The 21,254-nt window shown below is 35.4% G+C and overlaps 1 protein-coding gene across 1 annotated transcript in view; it reads right to left on the bottom strand.

The window, feature by feature from the left end:
- Galnt13 (polypeptide N-acetylgalactosaminyltransferase 13) overlaps positions 1-17,598 on the bottom strand; it is a 499,964-nt gene extending 482,366 nt beyond the window's left edge. Inside the window, exon 1 of the mRNA XM_042683515.1 lies at positions 17,531-17,598. The gene's annotated coding sequence lies outside the window, so the exon portion shown is untranslated. The remainder of the gene's footprint in view (positions 1-17,530) is intronic.
- Positions 17,599-21,254: the final 3,656 nt, after the last annotated feature.

Here is a 21,254-nt window from a genome sequence, read left to right as displayed (position 1 = left end):
TATCAAATACATGCCTTTGTACTTTGAAAGCAGAAATAAAAATTAGTGAAATCTTGTTTTAAAAGGAACAGGATTTATTAAAATAAAAAGAATTTTCAACCTAGTTTCTTAGAATGTACCCACATTTAACTAATAATTTTCTGCTGAAAACATTCTTTTAAAAATTCCATATTGGATAAAAATATCTTAAATTTAGAAATATTACATCACAGTATTTATTAAAAATAATCAAAATAGATACATAGCTAATTGATGTCATTCTCGCAACATGAAAACTTTTTATCACATGAAAACATAGTAGCATAGTAATATAAAGTTAGGACAATCAAGGTACCACACTTAAGTTTCTTCATCGCAATGTTCTAGAACATATTCATACTAAGTATTGGAAAATAAGTGGAACCATGGTGTTTTCTTTCCACTCTTCTTGCTATTTTTGTTTCATATACCAACTACCCAAAAAATATACATTACCTAAATGATGGAGAATATATATGTTTTATTTAACGCAAATTTTAAAAACCACCAATATGTAGAAATCATGATAAAACATGAAATTGTTTGTTACATGGTATTTGTGTAGAGGCTTACATAAACTCATGAGCATGTACAGACAGCTATAAGGAAAAAAGTGTAAATGAAGGACAAAGAGCTGTCACATACTTCACAAAACAGTGTAAGTGAAACAGAGCTGAGGGCATAACTTGCACTAAAATGAGGCCTTAATATTCAGCATTGGTTTCCAAATTTCTATCTTTTGCAACTATCCATTGCTTTGGAGCCTATGAGGCTTTGAAAAGATAAAAGTTTACCCCACTTGTAAAATTCCATTAAAACTCTATATTCCTTTGAAGAAAATGGCTAATTTCAAATCTACAATCTCATCTAAGATTATCATTGTTATCATGGTTGCAAACAGGACCTCTGTTGCAATCAAATATTCTCCTAAATCCATCATGATGATGGGTATGAACACTCACTTCTAACTACTCTCACTATTAAAATTATTAAAAATTAAAAATTACACACACTATTAAAAATTAAATGTCCATTTAAATTCATATAACATTCTAGTTGTATTCTATTCTTGTACAGAAATTTCAAGGTATTAAAAACATACATGTATGGATCCTCAATTTTTTTCTTTTTATTTGATTGATGCTAAAATTGCATGGTAAAGGAGTTATGTAAGAACCATCATAAGTTTTACTAAAGAAAAACATAGCCACTAATCAACAATATACTCTAACTTGGAAAAAAAATTATGATTGAAACAATAGATAAAATGATCATGAAATTACCATTTGCTAAAAAAATAAATAACCCTCCCTATAATAAGCAAGCAAGTTGGTGGTTGTTTTCACTCAGAGACAGATTTATAAAGATGCTCAGTCTATTTCATATCATCTGTTCTATGTTCTGTTTGTAAATGTCTTATTTTAACTGCTATTCCAAATCACCATATTAGTTCAGTGTAATAATTAAATATATCTGAGAAAGCCCACCATTTATTGTTATATACCATTCTTCGCTGGTTAAATCAATTTCTGACTATCCACCACAAGTTAACACTGGGAAACAGTCCGGTGACAGATGAGGCTTGTAGCACAGTGAGAGGTGAGAGAGAAGCGATTATCACTTAATTTTATTTACTCTGTTAGGTTTATAGAAATCAGATCTTGAGAACAAATATGAAGTAATAAGAAGTGAGTTATTAATAGCTTACTTTTGAGACAATGTCCAAATTCTAAAAGCAAATGGCTTATAAACGTTCTACAAAGGTTTTGCAGTTTGAGTAACTAAGGTATAGAGCTGCATGATCAATAACATCCATTTTGTCCAAAGAAAAGCTCCACTATTATGTGGATGAATGATTATTATATATTTTGTGATTTTGATAAAGAGAGTAAATACATTCTAACCAGTGATTGACATCAGAACAAATCACTAGGTGTGCTCCATTCCAGGATCTCTTATCTATTAATTTCTGTGGGATGAAACACTATTCAAACTGAGGAGGTAAATGCTTATATGATTTCCCTCTTGCAAAAAAGAAAAAGAAATAAAAAACATAATCAGTAAAAATTCTCTGATTTCCCACCACCACTCACCTCCACCCTAGCAGAACAGCAATCAACGTTTTATTTTCTATTTGCCTCCCATTTCTGGCAAAGGCATGTACAGCAGCAGCAATCTCAATCAATGATGCCTATTAACTAATGTAGGTATTTTTTTTCTGTATGCCACTTTAATTCCCGATTATTCTATTCTTTGATTTTTAAGTATACTTATGTTTATGTATATTCAAATTATGTTTCTACCGTATTTCTTCCTTTTCATTCATCTCGATTATTCCATCACCTCTCTTTTTATAATTACTAAATTTGCCAAGCCTGGACTTTATTTCCATTTGAAGTTGTCTCTTCAGTTTATACTAGTTAATTGTTTCTTTTTTGTGGTTATTTCTCCCATTTTTTCTAATTCATCATTTCTTCCTCAACTATGGAAAACATCTTCTCTTGAGAACCCACTCAGCTTCCCACTTACAACCTCAATGCAAGGAGGTATTTTATATGTGTAGTTACAGGATTCATTATGGTCACTTTAGAAAGAGTAGTTTCAGAAAAGCAGAAAAGAAAGTCTCTGAATATGGAGATTTGAATAGAAGTATAAATTCAGAGGGTATACATAAATCTTAGGAACATTTAGCTATGAATTAGAGAGAAGAGTTATGGCATTGGGAAAAACAGACTTGGAATGAAGGGAGAATGTACGCACACATGAATGTTACTTTTTGACATGTTTAATGCCATAGGTGGAAACTGAAAGAGAAGAAGATTGAACAAGCAGAAAATATTCACTGGAGTCAGACATGTACAAGAATGAGATCCAGGGATGCATGAAGGCAGTGATTCATGGAGGAAGAGGAACCATTGGAAAGGAAGAATTCAAGGATTTATGGATGCTGGTAAGTGAGGAGGAAACATAGATTCCTATTTTATAGGTGCTATTTTCTCTACACAGTATCTGATAAGCAGGTAGAGAGAACAGTGGTGGTTAGGTCAGAGAGCATAAGAAAGTGGAAAATATTTGATTTAAAAATGTGGAGAATGTGAGATACCTGTCTTGAAAAGCACCTACAAATTCTTTGTTAGAATAGAGTGCTCAGTTGAAATATTTCTTCCAAAATCTCACCTGTTTGTTTGGCATGCTCACCCCAGAGAATTTAGGCATATGTCCATTTCAATTCCTTCACACATTCTAACAAAGGAGTTAATGCCAGCTGGTATACTTTAATTTCCATATCCAATTTTTGGAACAGGCAGCGGGGAGGAAGGGGGAGGGAGGAGTGAGCATGGTGGGGGAGGTAAGGGATAGTGGGATAACAAGGGAAGGGGAAACAATGATCGACAAGTAATATACTCATTGCCTTACTCATGTAACTGTAACCCCTCTGCACAGCATCTTTACAATAAAATAAAGAAAAAAGAAAAATACAATAAAATGAATAAAACTAAATAAAAATCAGATCATCTTAAACATGACTAAATTGACCTGATAGTATAGCTCAGTGGTAGAATGTTTGCCTAGCATATATGAGGCTCTGGATTTGATCTCCAAAACTGCAATAAACAAATCGACAACACATGTGATTAACACTTTGGTTGGATTAATACATGATATTGGATGATTGAAATTTCAATACAATCTTAGTTAACATGTTCTGAGTATGTTGAAAATAAGTTGTACAGTCTTTTCTTCTAAAAATTCATTACTGACACAACTTTCCAAATCTTTGCACTCATACTTGTAAAGTAGCAAAGGAGGGAAGGAAATAGAAATTCAAAAAATTGTTCTATAAGCTACCTACATATTAGGAATTAACTGTTAGTAGCTTTGATTAATATTAATAACTGCATAAATGATAGTCTCTCTCCTCCTTTCCCCACCATTCCTCTCTGTCTGTCTCTCTCCCTCTCCCTTCTATCGCTTCCTGTTATACCCTTCTGTAAAAGATACTAGTTTGACCCTTTGGCTGCTCAACTAGGAGTCTCTGATATGGGTTGCTTGGCAACATGACTGATTGAATACACAGCAGCCTGTGTGGTAACTCTATTTCACCCTTGCAGGTAAGAATTTGGATAGAATTTCGTGAGGTTTTTCATTGCAATTCTATTTCATTTCAGTGGACATACAATTAAATTTATTGCTTGTACATGGTTAGTACAGTCCACTGCATTTTCACTACTATTTCAAATACCTTTTGTCATAATTATTAATATTCTGAGAAAATTGCCCTTCAAAATTCTTCATATATTTTTGAAGTTTATTATTATAAAGTCAAAATCTAAAGGAAAAATTATAAATCAAGTTTATTGAAAAGAAGACTTGTAAAGGGATTGTTTTCATATGCTTTGTGTCTTACTGTAGTAATAGCAACACTGCAATATAAAATCGATCTAGATCTACTCTTAATATTACTGTACTTTGTGCAGTTCAATATACAAATGGTCTACTTCAAATGAAGTTTTAAAATGTGATAGCAATATGAAGAAACATGTATACATACACAAATACAGGCAGTACACACTTGGTATATGTTTGTTTTGAAACAAGAACAATCTCTATGGTTTTTTTTAAATCATAGACCATAACATGTTCTTAACAGAATTTCTGTTGCATTTAACCAATTTAATAACAGAGAATATTTTGCCATATGGCAGCCATGCTTTTACTAATAACTTGCTATTTATAGAAAGAAAGCTTTAACTGTCAACTCAGAAGGGCAAATTGAAGAGAGCAGACAGCACTAATAACCACATATGGCAAATGATTTGCCATTTGCTTCATCCTTGCTGGATCACAAGAAGAATGCTACAGATGCATAGAAAGATCACAACTGGAAACTGTGATCTGGGAAACATTTCATACACAAAACCACACATGTATATCCCTTACTAATCTCCACCAAAGAGTTCACAGATCCCAACTTCCCACAATATCCTGTGGGATGATGTAGATGAAGAGATCAGCCAAATCGAAACAAACTTTAAAAGATTTCCTTGATATCTTTATTTAATTGTATTTAATCTTCATATCTGAGTGTGAGGGTATTTCCTGTCCCTTACCACTAGATCTTCTGAAGTGCCTAATACTGGATTAAGGTCTTATTTCATTATTACCGTGGTCATCATGGCATTGTTTTTTAATTAAAGCATCTTGCCCCAAGTTATACCCTTTGCCCAAGCCAGCAATCTTCACAAATAAAATTCTAAGCCAGTTTTATTTTAGTATTAAAATATGTCTTAATTAATTCAACTGTTGTTTCATAACTAGCAATGTCCCTCAACAAAACCAGTTCCTTTATAATCAGAGTAATCAGACAACTATTTTGATTTCAGTAAAGAAGTTTTTTTTTATTAATTTGTTGTTGGTCTTTATAATACAGAAAAACATCTCTGGAGAAAAATGATGTGCAGAATTGCAGCCCTTTCAAGCTCTCCGGCAGCTGGAAAGGTCAGCTCACTGTGGAGCAGATTTATCAGCTAAGGAAACAGGTTCAGGGGAGTACACTCATGTCCAAACAATTTGAACTGAGTCTTGTTGGAACATATCTACTTGTCAGTTTGACATTACATAAATTACTATTGTCATAAACCTAAGTTTTGAGTACTTTAGAAAGCAACATATAAAAATGATAAATTGAATAATAGAAATTAAAACTGTCAATCTCATCTAGAAAATAAAGCTCTACCCAGGAAAAAGAAACAAGGTTAATTTTCTTTGTGCCAGATAGTATGAGATAGAAAGAGATTCTGCCCATCTCTCTCTACAAAATTTATGTTAATACAAGATGACAAAAACAAAAATACTATTTATTAATCATTCAATCTACACCAGAACTTTTCAACATGATTTTATCATTTTTTTATCATTTTTATTGTGAAAATACCGTACAGAGGGGTTACAATTACATGAACAAAATAATGAGTACATTTCTTATCAAGCATTGTTGCCTCCTCCTTTGTTTCCCCTTCCCATCTTCCCCCAACCTCCCCGAACCCTCCCACCCCCGCCAAAGTTGTAAAGTTCGTTTTTCGACATAACGTCTTGTGCATCTCATTGTTGCAATGGGTCCACCTGTATCCCTAGTTAAATGATTTGTTTTTTCCTTTCCCCTCCACAAATTATACCAACATCAAATATAGTGAAAGCAGGAGTTATACCGTGATGGAGGGACATACAAAGCAACAAAGAAATCATTTATAAATATGTTAGAAACAATTCCATGAAAGCAAAAACATTTGAATACTTATCTTGGGATTCATTTCACCTAACATCAAGTTATCTCACCTTTTCTGCTTGTCTCAGACATATACTAGTTATTGCAAATAAGGGAAACCATGGGACCTAAGTTTCTTTGGACCCGGCTTACAAGTCTCATATGTTTTTTTAAAAGCTAAAATTAAAATCAAATATGAATTTTTTCACAGACACATAGTAACTTAGTAAACAAAGATGAAAAACCAGCACTGTATGCTACTAGGGCCTATGCAGAACACCCTCCTCAGAGATGAAATTAAAGGAATATAATTTTCATACTCTCACTGTGACTGAGACTGCTGAGTTTATTCAATACTTATCTGCTCCTTCACCCCTATGAAGTGTACACATACACAACTAAAACACTAAATGCAATGACTTTATTTGAAACTAAAAGTAACAATAGTTAGGCAGGAAATTTTGGATGAAATATACCCAGAATCTCATTGAGTGAGGATTAAATCTTGTGTTGGCATGACCCTTTGGCAATGCTTTTACTTAGTTTTGTCACTCTTGTCATATACAACACAAATATGATGGCTGGGCTCTAGCACTTGCAGTATTGGAAAACTATAGCCATATGGCAGATGTTGTGTAAGAAGATGTTATGTAAGATGTGTAACATGTGTGTAACATGTTGTGTAAGAACATGTTGCTGAAGAAGACTGACTCCTACTGGCCTGGGAACAGTAATTAGAGAGCTACAATAACAACAATGAGACTTCCTTTATACATAGATCTGGCAAATAGATGAATTAAATTTCCAAGAGTAAAAGGCACTCTGAGGAGAGACAGGACATATAAACAGTCACAAGCAGGAAAATGAGAGAAATAGATGGTCACATTGAAAGTTGTGGTAGGTGTCAGACCCATGCCAGAGGGGCAGGTAACTATAGTATACAGAATCCTACACTGACACAAAGCAGAAATCTGCTAGAAGTGGAGGAAGATCAGGATACTCTTTCCCAACAAATAAGTCCATGGATTTGAGAAATTTGGACAACATGGGAGGAATAGGCAGGAATACTGACAAGTGAAATGGTTGGAGAACTGACATTACCAAAGTTCTTTGCATGCCCCATCGCACACATATTGAAAAAAAGGGAAAGGCCTCAAACAGTATAAGTCATATAAAAATAAAATTCCTTTCAATAGAAGCATTAGATAAAAATTTAAAAACTAGAGTGGGTGCATTGTGCTGGTTACTTCAGTGATAGAGGCAGGACAATAGTTCTCCTAGCCATAGATCCCATATAACTAGAATAACAGCAACACCCCACCACGGCTGATTTGAAAAATGAGTCTTGCCTATTTTTATTCCAGGTAAGAGTCTCCTGTGATCTTCCTATTGGTACCTTCCATAAATATGTGATTACAGACATGAAGTATGTTCCCAGACAAGTAAACCTTCTTAATTGAAAACTAGTGAAAGTGTCCCTTGATTTAATATAACATCAATATTACTTTTTAAAAATTTCATTCATCATTGCTTTGGACATTGTGGACAAATCTGTTAGATATATAAAAATAAAGTTTTAGAAAGTTAAATGCTCATATTTTTACTCATATGCAATATGCTCTTTCTATAGAAAATCTACAATAATCTACTGAAAAATTATAATTTATAAGGAATTGACCTGATATAATCAAGATCCATATGAAAATAAGAGATTTTTCAAGTAACAGAAATATTTTTAAGAAGATATGATATATACTAATATTAACCTGCATAAATGTGTAACACATTTACACATTGTAAGAAAAACTAAAAGTCTGAAATGTATACACTATGAATATAGATTGAAAATTATGGAAGTTTTTAAAATTATATTTAACAAGTGATTGAATGCAATCCCACCCAAAAGACTCTCACAATAAATATACAGAATAAGAAAGTGAATATGGTGAAAATAGAATTGTGAGTATAGAAAGAAATTAATAAAGTTAAATAAATACAATAGTAAGGCCCAAAAGACACAGGCATACGTAAAATGGTAAATGTCACAGATGTGACACTGGCTTCCGCCTGTAATCCCAGCTACTTGAGAGGCAGATATTAGGAAAATCACTGTTCCAGCTCAGCCCAGAAAAAAGCATTTAGTAGACCCCATCTCAGTCAATGAGCTAACTATCATGTGGTAAGCTTATAAAGCCACTATGCTGGAGGTTTAGGTAGGAGGAAAATGGTCTCCTGTTGGCACCAACAAAAACATTTTTAAAAGCATAAAAAGGGCTGCATAGCTCAAGTGAAAAGAAAGTGTATAGCATATGCTGTGTCCTGATTTCAAACCACAGTACCAGAAAGAAAGAGGAAGGAAGGAAGGAAGGAAGGAAGGAAGGAAGGAAGGAAGGAAGGAAGGAAGGAAGGAAGGAAGGAAGGAAGGAAGGAAGGAAGGAAGGGAGGGAGGGAGGAAGGGAGGGAGGGAGGAAGGGAGGGAGGGAGGAAGGGAGGGAGGGAGGGAGGGAGGGGGGATGGGAGGGATGGGGGAGGGAAGAAAGGTAGGGAGGGAAGAAAGAGACAAAGGGAGGGAGGGAGGGTGGGAAGAGAGATAGAGGGAAGTAAAGGAAAGAAAAGAAAGCAAGCAGGAAGGAAGGGAGTGAGGAAAGAAGCAGGGAAGGAAAGGGAGAAAAGAACAGCAATAAGAATGGAAGAAAAGAAGTAAAAAAGAAAGGGAGGAGAGAGAGAAAAGAGAGAGAAAGAAAAAAGGAAGGAAGGAAGGAGGGAGGGAGGGAGGGAGGGAGAGGGGGAGGGGAAGGAAGAAAGGGAGGGAGGGAAGAAAGGGAGGGAGGGAGGGTGGGAAGAGAGATGGAGGGAGAAAGGGAGAAAAAGAAGAAGGGAGGGAGAGAGGGTGGGAAGAGAGATGGAGGGAAGTAAAGGAAAGAAAAAAAGCAAGCAGGAAGGAAAGGAGTGAGGAAAGAAGCAGGAAGGAAAGGGAGAAAAGAACAGCAAGAAGAATGGAAGAAATGAAGTTAAAAAAAGAAAGGAAGGAGAGAGAAAAGAGAGAAAGAAAAAATGGAAGCAAGGAAGGAAGGAAGGAAGGGAGGAACGAAGGAAGGAAGGAAAGAGGGAGAGTGGGAAGGGAGAGATGGGAGAGGGAAGAAAGGGAGGGAGGGAAGAAAGGGAGAAAGGGAGGGAGGGAGGGAGGGTGGGAAGAGAGATGCAGGGAAGTAAAGGAAAGAAAAGAAAGCAAGAAGGAAGGAAGGGAGTGAGGAAAGAAGCAGGGAAGGAAAGGGAGAAAAGAACAGCAAGAAGAATGGAAGAAAAGAAGTAAAAAAGAAAGGGAGGAGAGAGAGAAAAGAGAGAGAAAGAAAAAAAGGAAGGAAGGAAGGAAGGAAAGAAGGAAGGAAGGAAGGAAGGAAGGAAGGAAGGAAAACTCGAAGGGCAATGGGCAAAGGCAAATTTTTCAATGAGTTCCTACCCATTTGTTAGGAATCTAGAATGTAAATTCTACCTTTACATGATTCACAAAAACATACAAAAATTGAAGCAAAAAATATACAGTTAAAAGAATGTTTAAATTAAAATTGGAATGATTATCACAAAGGTCTCATTAAGACTTTGAAAAGCAGGGAATTAGGATGCAGTACTAGTACAAGTACAGTACTACTCCAGCCCGGGGATTGATTCCTAGCACCACTGAAACACACAGAAAAAGGAACATTTATTACAGAAAAAATAAACCAGATCAAAGTTATTAAAATATACAAATACATCTGTAGCATATTACAAATATATTTGCAGCATATTACAAATATAGGTAACTACTCTAATATAGCCAAGACACAGAATCAGCCCAGATGCTCCTGAGTGTACGAATGGATCAAGAAAGTGGCATATATATATATATACATATATATATATATGTATATATATATATGCCACTTTCTTGATATATATATATATATACATATATATATATGTATATATATATATATGCATATACATATGTATATATATATGTATGTCTCAAAAATTTACACTTAAACAGGACTCTAAACATTCACACAGTGAGACCAAAGGAACATATTCTTAGGAGAGGATTACAAAGGCTCAACAGCTATGTGTATATGATCATATAAAATGATGCTTATGTAAATGAACTTCAAGAAATGGAAATAGGGATACAAGTGGACCCATTGCAACAATGAGATGTACAAGTCGTTATGTCGAAAACAAACTCTACACCTTTGGTGTGTGTGTTGGGGTGGGGGGGAGCAGCCGGGAGGATTGGGTGGAGGGGCTGAGTAAGTAAAAAAAAAAAAAGAGAAAGAAAAAGGAAATGGAAACAAGAGGTTTTGCTTACTTTGCTGTTTGTTTTTGGTTTTTTGTTTTCTCCTTTGCTGCTGTTTTTTGTTTCTTTTTTTTTCTATGTTGGAAATGAACTTTACAACTTGGGGAGGGGAGGAATGGAGAAGGGAGGGGAGGGAAAGGATGGTAGGAGAAAAACAAAGGAGGGGGTAATAATGCTCGACAAAAAATGTACTCATTACTTACTCATGTAACTGTAACCCTCTGTACAGCATCTTTACAATAAAACAATTTTTTTTTAAAAAAGAAGTTTATATTTGGAAGAAGGAAATAGAGAACACAGAAATGGTGGGACAAAGGATGAACAAATGCAGCCATGATACTCACTAGACCCAATGTTGAAAAGAAACTATAAAACTTGTGGGGAGAGGGCTCAGGCAAAACTAGGAGAAAATGAGGGAAGAGGCAATACACTTCAAACAGAAATGTACTCATTACCTGACTTATGTAACTCTGACTCCCCTGTATATCACCTTTACTATAAAAGTAAATAAATAAATATTTTTTAAAAAAATAGAAAAATACATATGATAATTAACCCCAGGACATGACCATTTTACTAAACAGTAAAGTAAATTATCACCCAAATGGCTAAAATTAAAAGAGACTGATTGTTCTAAGCTTTGAATTATAAACAATGGAAAAACTCAGACACTGAGAGGTCTGTAATTAGTATAACCACCACTTTCAAAAACAATCTGGAATAATTTAGTAAAATTGAAGGTTTGTGTGCAAGAGGACACAGAAGTTTGATCACTATGAAGTCAATAGAACAAGAATGCTGATTACATCACTCCTAGCAACTCATATCTACAAAAGAGCCCAAGTATCTTCCAATATTCCATTATTCCCATCAATGAATACAGTACCATTTTTATACAATGGCATATCACATAATGAAAATTAATGAAACACTCCAAGTGGTAAATACTGCATATATGCATTTAGAAAAGGAATGCACATACAAAGGATTCCATGTAACATGACTAATCAATATGTAAATTATTAAATCATGCTACATAACATTCTGTATTTAGAAACATGGGATAATATGACAGAACTATTATGAAGCAAGGAAGTTGTTTCCATTAGAGTCAAGTTCAGAAAGATGGTAAAGTTGGGGAGGAATTTCTAGCAGGCAAATCATGTTCTACTTCTTTAGATGTGCAATGGATATATGGGTATCTTTGCTTATAAAAATCATTGCTCTTACTGGGGGCCAGTCACTCATTACAGTAACCTTGCTACTCAGAAGGTTGAGATCAGAGGATTGCAATTAGAAGTGAGCCTAGGCAAGTTCTTATCTCCAATAAACTACCAAAAAAGGCAGAAATGGAGTAATGGCTTAAGTGGTAGAATGGTAGCCTTGAGCAAGAGAAGTTCAAAGACAGTGCCCAGGCCTTGAGTTCAAGCACCAGGAACAACAAATACAACAACAACAACACACACACACACACACACACACACACACATACTATTGTTCTGTGTCCTTAATACATAAAAATTCACAACAACAATGAAAAATGTAAATAATGGGCTGGAGATGTGGCTCAAATAGAAAGCCACCTGACTGGCAAGTAAAAAAAGATCTGAACTGAAACCCCAATACTGAAAAAGAGTTCAAATCACAAGCATAGTAACATAATTAAACTTGATTTTTTTAAATGCACAAAAATGGAGGGACAAAGGGTGAGCAAATGCAGCAGTGGTACTCACTGTATACTATTTTGAAAATGAACTATGTAACTTGGGAGTGGGGATGGGATTGGGAGAGAGCTAAGAATGGGTGACATTATCTAAGAAGAAATGTAGTCTTAACCTGACTTATATAACTATGACCCATCTGGACAGCACCTTTAGAATAAATTTAAAAATAAAATAAAACCTGTTAACATGAACATAAGTTAAAATTTTCTGACTGCAACTTAATATTTGTTGTGAACTTTCTGTGTGTCACTATTTTAAGTGCTTTATCTCAACCTTCACAATATTCAGAAAACTTGGAACTATTGCTATCTCATTTTTTTCTTTTTGTCAGTTGTGGGGCTTGAACTCTTGGCCTGGGCTCTGTCCCTCAGCTCTTCAGCTCAAGGCTGGTGTTCTACCACTTGAGCCACAGTGCCACTTCCTTCTACCTCATTTTTAAGGTAAAGAGCTTGTGGCACAGAGAGCTGAAATAACCTACACAAAGTTGCACCTCCAACAATGCTGTAAGTATGGCATCTAAAAAATGCAGCAAAATAGTCTGTAGCCCTTGCCCCTAGCAGCAGCTCAGGCAGTTTTTCCAGAACAGGAAGAGAGATCATCCCTTTGAAGGATGTTATTTTCTTCCCTTGTCAAAATTATTGTTCAGTATGATAGGTAAACTAAGTCTGAAATATTGGTCTTTCATGAACCCACGATATTAAATCTTTTATTCAGCACTCTGTTCTTGTTTCCTTTTAGGCCGTGCTAAGGAGAGAAGACAAATCACATTAAGATGACATATTTACTATTCTAATTTATAATTGAATAATACCATAAATTACACTGTTCCTGCGACCCAGCACACAAGTGAACGTAAACCAGAGATTAATCACAAACCATAAGGAATATCTCTCCTTACAGGTCAGATTTTTCTTCCCACCCAAAGACCTACTTAAAGAACAGGTAAACTGAAAATATCTGACTATAGGCAACATTGGTTTCCAGTTCAATTTGGAAACATCAACTATTTCTTAGAGGAATGGCAGTGCAATGGCCAACTGCAGACTCGTAAGTTAACTATGTAGACTCAAATGCTGGTTCTTTTGTTGTTCGTAGAGGAGACCTGGGACAATTTGCTTTCCTAATGTCTATTTCAGTCTCCTCTGATGCAGAATGATAATGAAGCTCATTAACATTTTTTATTCCCTCTTTTTTTTAATTGTGAAAAAAACCTGTTACCTGGTAAACCATGAGTACTTTCTGAATCTCCTTTCAACTCTCAACTCCCAAACTATCCCTCCTTCTCTATTCCCACTGTTAAGACCTCAGGTCTGGTCATCAGCCCTTAATAAATCTTATGTTGCTGTAGTTATCTAAAATTATCTTTTCTTCTAACTGCAATTCTCTCTGAAGATATCAACGGGAACATTTTTAAGAAAACGTTTTGTTCACAGGATTAATTCTCACAAGACATATTCACATGTTATTCTCCCCTCTCTCTCTCTCTCTCTCTCTCTCTCTCTCTCTCTGTCTCATTGCCTACAATGAGGTTAAAGTTTCTTGGATGTTTATCAGTATATTTTTACAATATTGATCCATTCTAATTTCCCACTATTGTTTTGCGTATTACTGGAGAAATCTTCTGTTTGGAAATTAATTGCTTTGTCGTTCACTAATGTGGAGTAAAGTTCATTTCTAAACTGCTAACTCATTTCTTTGACTATTCTCTTAGTGTTTTCCACCTGTGTATAAAACTGTTTATTTTATACTTAGTTCTCAAATTATTTCAAATGGACTTTTAAATTTCGTTAGTTTACTCCATTCTCAAAATATGTTACCATAACCTCTGATTCATGACTCTACAAGCCTATAGAACTTCTTCAAATTGATAACAGAACTTCCTTGAAAGTACTTTTTCTCTCTTCCTTCCACTTGCTCTCACATATATTAGCACAATGCCTTTCACTTTTAGGAGTATGTGATAATTATTAACAAAATTAAGTTGAGTTACACTATTAAACAAATGTACTAGCTCTATCCACCAGACACTGAACTTATTAAATAAGAGTGAAAGATTCTTTAGGTCTTTCCTTCAAAATCCAAAACTGGTATGTGAGCATAAAAAGAATAAAGAAAGAAATGACTCATTCATTTAAAGAATACTATTGAAGTGAAGTGCCAAGTAGTTGGAACCAGAGGACAGCCAAAGTGGAAAAAGAGTCAGAAAGAGCATCAAGGAGGCATCAAGAGCACCTTCAGCACAACCTAGGTGAATTCATAATCCAATTCAAGCTGAACTCCTCCACTCAGACTTCTCTGTACTGCATGAAGTGAATGAGGGAATGAAAGCAAAAGATAGTTATTAAAAATTTTGCAAAATAAAATGGAAGCATAAGACTAAAGTAAAGCTAGAAAGATTTATAGATAATAAGAGATAACGTTGATAACTGCAAGATGGAGAGAATGACACTGAAAAAAAGACTAGTTTATGTTCCCATCAGGGATTCGCAGAAGGCATGAACAACAGGGTAGGCAGGACTATACACTCTCTGGGGGACTCAGTTACCAGATGTTTCCTGGCGTGGGGACAAAGGTAGGACATCCTATGAGAACCACTTTAGTACTCATGCCCAGTGGCCAATAAGGTGACCAATAAGGAACCAAAGTCAACATCAGAGCCTTTATTAAACCAATCATGTCCCAGGGTAGGAAGAGAATTAGTAAAGCATGAAGGCCACCCATTTGAGGGACTTCACCACACTCCTGGCCCTGGGACTATTCTTTATGTAGCATTTGCTTTCAATAAGCTTACTGCTTACTATACTTCACTAATCCTTCTCTTTACTCGGTGGAGAAACAGACCTGGACCCCTACACACCAAAAGACTATAGTCTCAGCCCTGAAGGAAGACCATTTTTATGCTAAGTTTTCTGTATCCAAATAGCATTTTTTTGTCAGTCATGGGGCCTGAACTCTGGGCCTGGGCACTGCCCCTCAGCTCTTCAGCTCAAGTCTAGTGCTCTACCATTTGAGCCACAGCACCACCTCTGGCTTTTTCTGCTTATGTGGTGTTGAAGAATCGAATCCTCATGCATGCAAGGCAAGCACTCTACCACTATGCTACCCTCCCAACACCCCCAAATAGCATATTTTTCAAAGCAATAAATTTTAGATTGCTGAATGGCTCCATTGACAATATTACAAAATTCTTAACTCTTATTTGAAGTCAAATCATTAAAGACATACTGCTAAAGACTTAAGTATGGTATGAGGTTTGGAAATAGGTTGATCATGAAAATGGAAAGGCTAGAGCAGCCACAGAATCTCAGACCTTCACGCTTACATTTACCACATGGACGCACACATACACACACAAATTAGAATTAAATAACCACCAGCTTCATTCCTATGAATTATATGAAAAGTAAGGAAAACCCCTGCTTTATGTTATTGTGGATCAAGCCATCTTAGATGTTGAAAGGAAAGTGCAGATAAAAGAGTCACACATCCTCAATTTCTATGAATGCCTTATAAGAACATTGGATGATTGGTCCATTAAATTATTTGGTCATCACCATTTGTTTTGCTTTTGTAATTTTCCTTCAATAAGCACTTTGTAGTTGCCTCCTCTTCTCTCCAAAAGGCTCACAAACACATATTTTCAGCCTAGGTTTGCACACAACAAATAAGATATATATGCATTCTGATTTTATGGTCTGTATATATCCACACTGATTGATTCAATGGTTTGCACTTCCCCAAAATCTCAAAGAAGAAAAGGCATTTTCTTAAAACATTTGGATGTACTTACCAAGAAGGCTGAAGTTCAGGTGTTTTTGAGCATGTCAATCAGTAATACTTATAGGGTACTTTTATTATGTACTTTGTGTGGCATGATTATGAAATTGTGATGCTTGGTTAACAAACATATTTGAAGTTTCCAAATAAATCAATTTCAAATGAAGAACTAGTCACATTTATTGGGCATTAATGTCAACATTAAACATCTATTAACTCTCCACAAATGAGACAGTTCTTAACCTTATATTCACTTTATGGAGACATTAAATGATTTGCTCAAAGTCGCATTGCTAGTGAGTGATAAAGCAGGACTTAATACCAGATGTTCCAAATACAGAGCCTAAATTCCTAAATTGCTGTATATGACACCTTATTATTGAAAAAGTTATTCTGGGAGACAATATACAAACTAGCCAGGACAATCCCTCCACCAGAAGATATAGAATATGTGAAATACTTCTCTTTAAGAGTTCAGTACAGTAGTGTGTTTGCTTATGTTTATAATCCCAGCTATACAGAAGGCAGCGAATGGAGGGTGTTTCTTCCACACTAGCCTTGGCTAAAAGCTTGTGAGATCGCTAAACCAATGGCTTTGTGAAATGGTGCATGCCTGTCATGCTTGCTACCCTGGAAACATCTAGACCTGCCCCAGCAAAACGTGAGCCCCTCTTCCAAAAATAATACAAACAAGAAGAGTAGAAGGCATGACTCAAGTGTTAGAGTACCTTCCTAACAAGGGTAAGGCCTTGAGTTCAAAACCCCAGTACTACACACACACACACACACACACACACACACACACACACACACACACACACACACAAAATAATAACTTCAGCATATTGTGATTATTTTCTTTGGATTTTGGTTCTACTTAAGAATTACCTTGTAAAAAGTCTCACTCAAAGCCAAGATTTACTCCTTCAGAGAGACATTAGAAAGCTATTAATTTTTTTGAGGTTTTGTTCTTCTCATTTAAAACTTGAATTAACAATAAAGGTATTAAAATATTTCGGGTACAATTATAGGCAATACTTATATAGATTGCCTAAAGTATAAATCTTAATACACTAATTCAATACTCCATTTTAAAAATCCCATTTTAAACAGGATAATATCTTTTACTTATCTGAAGATGAAAGGGGTAAAAGTCACTTAAATTAAGTGAGAAGTGTTTTATGAGGGTAACAAAGAGTAAAAGTAAAATAGGTAATTAGAAATATTGAAACTATACTACTTAATTCAAACTTTCAGGTAGCTTATCAATAATGCTATCCTTTGTACTGATTTTCCCTCTATATTCATAAATATCAAAAACTGTAAGTAAGAATACAGTCTTTTATGACAGAATGGCAGCTACATGCAGTATGACTTCAATTGAATGTGAAAATTAAATTATACATGACTTACTGTATGTGGTGCTTGGTGATGTCAAAATGATTTGGAAACACTCATTCTTGAGAAACTCCTACAAAAATGCATCTGTGTAGAAAGAGAAAAGGCTACAGTCACAAGAACTAATCCAGAATAAGACACACTTAAGAGACTATGCATGTAAACACACTTCAACAAATGCAAATTGTGTGTCTAGCAAAGTCCAGTACACTAATAAATTGAAGTAGTAAAAAATGCATGAAAATATTCTAAATGCCAGGCCAGAGAACATTCATATGTAAGAAATAGGAAAAGTATACACACTGAGTCCAGAATTATTTGAAAATACACAGAACACTAAGAATATTATAACAATGCAACAGGATCCAAAAGATAGGAGATTAATATAAGTAAACTCAGTTGGAGGTTTGAAGTAATTATCCAAATAATACAGGTTTTAAAATGCACTTTTGCCTGATATATGAACATCACTTGGTTAGAAGAGAATTTTGCTTGATTTATCGAGAGAATTGCACCAATTCACTTTGTAATTGCATTTCAGTTCTAATTGAAAACCATGCACTGAGAAAAATGCAGGCATGCTGATTGCACAGCTCACAAAAAATACACAAACAGATCTATTCTCTGTTTTCCACCAGACAGGTGAGATTACAAGGAGAAAGTGATTTAATCAGGCTTTATTATTTAAATTGCTTGTTTCTGAAGATGAATATTAGAAGAGCACATTAACTTTGAAGTTCAAAATATTTCAACCTAAATGGATGTATGCTACCAAGAATTCTGTTACATGAAAGAACTACCCAAAAAATCAAAATGAAATGCACCCTATTGAAAGATACATGGAACACTCCAAAGTACAATGTGCTGCTCCAAATAGGTCACACGCACTGTGGGTAATCTAATGAGCAAGCTTCTTTAAAGGGACATCCGTACACAGTGCCCAATAATATTTAATTTCTGACCGGCTTGGCACTGTGGGTCATACCTGTAATCCTACCTGGTCAAGAGGGGTAATTATTGCCAGGCACCAGGCTAACGCCTATAATCCTAGATACTCAGGAGGCTGAGATCTGAGGATCACCATTCAATGCCAGCCAGGGCAGGAAAGTCTGGTGAGACTCTTACCTCCAATAAACCACTAGAAATCCGGAAGTAGTTTTGTGGCTCAAGCAATAGAGCACTTGCTTTGAGTTGAAGAGCTGAGGGACAGCGCCCAAGCCCAGAGTTCAAGCCCCACGACCGAAAAAATAAAATAAAAAGAGGGATAACTACAATGGGAGAGTGCCAGCCTTGAGCAAAAACCCTAAGCAATAACACCAAGTCCCTGAGCTGAAACTCCCCAGTACTCAAATAAAACAAACAAAAATCTGACCAGACTTGAGCCTTGCCAGTACTAAGCAGAAATATCATTTATGCACAGGTTATACTTTTTACTTGCAAAAACCTATTATAATCATATCAACAGTTCAACATTTAAAACAAGCATCCTGAATACAACATCTAATTTATTTTCATCTACTCTGTGAATGAAGCCAAAATGGCTCTTCTTTCTACTGGCCCATGCATGGATAGTTTTACTAATGCTCAACACAAAGGCTGAAGCAAGACGAAGTTAGATACAGCTAATAAGCTAGAGCTAAATGGCAAAAAGAAATCAAGAAATTCCCAAGAAACTAGGTAATCTAAATAAATCTTGTTTTTATAAACTTGTAACTTAAAACGTTGTAGAAGATATATATTCATCTTGACAAATAATTAGCTAATAGAATGAACAGTTTTATTTCTTCATATCCATACTATGCATACCAATTCTCACAGATTATTATTCTGATGTGACACTAATTACACAACTCTCAATCTGATGTCAACAAGAGAAAACTGAGCACAGTTTGCAGCCAATATTTCTGACCAGAGCTTCATCTTCCAACACCTGATAGCCCTTATGTGGCAGGCAAACAGAGACTGCCAGTTGGGACATAAAGTATGTAATCTGAGCAGTGACATTATTCATAGAGTTAGAAAATGCCCTAAAATTTAAGTGGAAATAGATGAAAATATACAAATAGTCAGAAGAATGTTGAGCAACCCAATTTCAAAATGGACAACAGAGCTATAATAATTAAAAAGAGCATGGTAATAACATACAAACAGATACATGACCAAAAGAACACAAGAGAAAGACTGGAAGCAAACCTACACATCCAAAGTCGCCTGCTTTTCAGAAGCAGAAAACAACCAGAAGGTAGTGTGGAAAGGACAGTCTTTTCAATAAGTAATAATGAGAAATCTGAGTATATACAATCAGAAGCATGAAATCTAGACCCTATCTCTTACCAGTTTAAAAAGTCAACTCATGTTTATACTTCCACCAACAATGCAATAGGATTTCCTTTTGGCCACATCCCCTTCAGCATCTGTTATTAGATCTCTTGATTACAGCCTTTCTAACTGGAGTAAGGTGGAATCTCAATGTTGTCTTGATTTGCATTTCTTTTAGGCTAGAGAAGTTAAGCATTTTAGAAAGCAGTATGGAGGTTCCTCAAAAGACTCCATATAGAGCTCCCCTATGACCCACCAATGCCACTTTGGGAGCATTTTCCTGAATGATCACAAGTCTATACTAACGCTACCAGCACAACTATGTTTATTGCAGCATTATTTATCATGGCTAAGATATGGAACCAACCCAGATGCCCCTCAGTAGATGAATGGAACAAGGAAATGTGATATATATATATATATATATGACGAAATTTTATGCCTCCATCAGAAAGAATGACATTGCCCCATTTGTTAGAAAATGGAAAGACATGGAAAAAATTGTATTAAGTGAAGTAAGCCAGGACCAAAGAAATATCGGTCCCATGGTTTCCCTTATTTGCAATAACTAGTATACGTCTAGGACAAGCAGAAAAGTTCATTAAACTATGTACATATGACCATATTAGATGATGCTAAGTGAAATGACCCTCAAGATAGAGACACGAGTGGTTTTATCTTTCTTGCTGTTATTTTCAATGTATTTATAATGTACCGTGTGAATTTTTTTGTTTCTTTTGTATGCTCTTCCCCCATGGTATAACCCCTGTTTTCACTGTATTTGATTCCAGTGCCCTGCATCTTGTATATACATATTTCTACTTTGAGGAGTGGAAGGGAAATAACAAAATGCTGACATAACTATATTTCTCAAAAGAAGATATATGCATGTCATATGAATAATCTTCATATAGCATAATGTTCAATTTCACTGATCATATCTTATAATGAGGTATCACCTCACTCCAGCAAGAACAGATATTATCAACTCTTATGAAGATCACTAGAACAAGCAAGCCTGTGGACAAAGGGAACCTCTCCCTGCACACTGCTAAAATGTAAATTTGTACCACCATCACCAAAATCCTCAAAAAAAAAAACCTTAAAAAACAGACTACCATATAACCAGAAATTTTAAATACTGGATATATATTTCAAGGAAATGAAATGCAATGTCAATGAGACATTTGCACTCCTGTGTTAATTGCAGGACTATTCACACTAGCCAATGTGTACAACGTGTCCATGAACTAGTGAATATCTACACTATGACTATGACAATACCCAGTAAATGTATGTATTGAAACTCATAGCATCCCCCATAAATATGTACAAGTTTTGTTTTATGTATCAGTTTAGAAATACATTTAAAGTAAGAAATATGACATACTAGTGCGTGGTTTGTCCCACATCATGGCTT

Source organism: Dipodomys spectabilis, unplaced genomic scaffold, assembly GCF_019054845.1.
Source record: "Dipodomys spectabilis isolate Male_0828 unplaced genomic scaffold, ASM1905484v1 ptg000081l, whole genome shotgun sequence".
In the NCBI taxonomy this organism is placed as follows: Eukaryota; Metazoa; Chordata; class Mammalia; order Rodentia; family Heteromyidae; genus Dipodomys; species Dipodomys spectabilis.
The sequence above is the reverse complement of the archived record's forward strand: the minus strand, read 5'-3'. Positions and strand labels throughout refer to the sequence as shown.